Source organism: Gymnoscopelus microlampas (genome assembly GCF_963454915.1).
Source record: "Gymnoscopelus microlampas genome assembly, chromosome: 18".
Taxonomy (NCBI): domain Eukaryota; kingdom Metazoa; phylum Chordata; class Actinopteri; order Myctophiformes; family Myctophidae; genus Gymnoscopelus; species Gymnoscopelus microlampas.
The window spans coordinates 47,695,911-47,697,520 of NC_139955.1; the positions used below are offsets into that span (position 1 = coordinate 47,695,911).

Consider the following 1,610-nt stretch of genomic DNA (forward strand, 5'->3'; position numbering starts at 1 on the left):
TTTGTGCAAATCTTTGAATATATATATTTTCTTAAAGCGAACATTTGTTACTCAAATCTTTGTTTCTGGGGATTCTACAAATATCTTCTAAAACAGTAAAAAAAAAATCCCCATCTCCAAATGTTTTTTTCCAGGGATCCCCAGAAGTTGTACAAAACTCCCACAAAGGGGACAATAATAACAAAAAGAAATTGTAGTTCTGTCTCTCAGGCAGTGTCTCGCTGAACGGCCTCTCTTGTCTTTGGAGTCCCTCCACCAAACTGGACAACTTAGTTACTGTGTAAGAGAGCTAAAAATGAGCTGTTCTGTGCCAGTGTGTCTCGCCGCACGCGGTGGTGATGAAGGGAACGCGGGTCTCTTCGGTTGTCTTTCCTCTCCTGAAGCACCTGGCATAAAGCAGAAAGCTCCTCATCTCTCTCGGGTGGAGATGAAACAATCCACACCGCCCGTCCATCTACGATGCCGTCCTCTTCATCTGGGCCTGCGTGCGCCCACACGGCCCTTTCTCCATCAGACTCCAGACATGCAGTCCTGGTGGTCATCAACTGTAAAACATAGAATAGCAATTAAATTATGTATTACATTACCATTATTACAGGAACACAGAATGTAAAACAAAAAAACATCTTACAAACAGTTCCATATAACTTACCCTCAATCTTCTCTGTCGGCTCTTCATTGAGGCATTCATCTTTTTCTTCTGGTCAGCATTCTCTGGTTGGTCCAGGCGATGGCTTCTTCTCAGAGACTCAAAGAGAGTCCTGCAAGCCGCTGAAATACAAGGAAAACACAATTAGGATCTATTTAGTTGTTTATCTACACAAACAACACAATTCCACATCTACACTGCTCTAAAAGAGAACCTACATGTGACTGCAATGTTTAACTGGCCCCAGTAAAAGTCTAAAAAGCAGTATATGTTAGTTGACTTGATTCCAGAGAAGCCAGTTTCAGAGTGCAGACTGCAGACTGTAGACACCTCCACCCCACCCCCGACCTGTTCAAAGCCTCCATCAAAACCTAGCATTTAAGCTTTTGAACTGTATGTGAAAGGCTAACACAATTACCTACTTAGATAAAATAAAACAAATCAATAAATATGTTGTAGCACATGTAAAAGTTTCAGCTAATAGCTTAGCTAGCATACTATAATAATTCAACCAAGACAAGCAGGAAGAATACCCAAACTGAGCAGCATAAAACAGCATGAAAATAAAGTTTAGCTTGTGTTTAGCTTGATGTAAACAAGCCATAGGCTTTTTGGGGTTTAAAATCCTCTTAGCAGACCTTGTATTGAACTGTAGGTTACTTGCTCTTTTTTTTTTAGCAAACTGCTAATAAAGTATTCAATCAAAATCAAACAAAGGAATACACAATAATCTATAACTTAAAGAGATCTGTACAGCATGTAAATCCACTTACTTTCTTAGTTTTCACTCCTCTCTGCTTGGCTCCTTTTCTGATTTGAATTTGGTGAACAAAGGGACTCAATGGGGTCCTGGAAGGGCCCAAATAAGGACCTTTAGCTGTCCTGAGAAATGCCTGACCAAATAAACAATAAATAAATAACAATAAAATACTAACTGAATACTAAATACAATGGGCTTGCC

The 1,610-nt window shown here is 39.7% G+C and overlaps 1 long non-coding RNA gene across 1 annotated transcript; it reads right to left on the reverse strand.

The window, feature by feature from the left end:
- Nucleotides 1-210: 210 nt before the first annotated feature.
- LOC311033665 lies at nucleotides 211-1,610 on the reverse strand. The gene is made up of 3 exons (XR_014599523.1): nucleotides 1,423-1,610; nucleotides 653-771; nucleotides 211-545 (listed from the first exon to the last, which is right to left on the reverse strand). It is a non-coding gene; the product is annotated as an uncharacterized lncRNA (long non-coding RNA).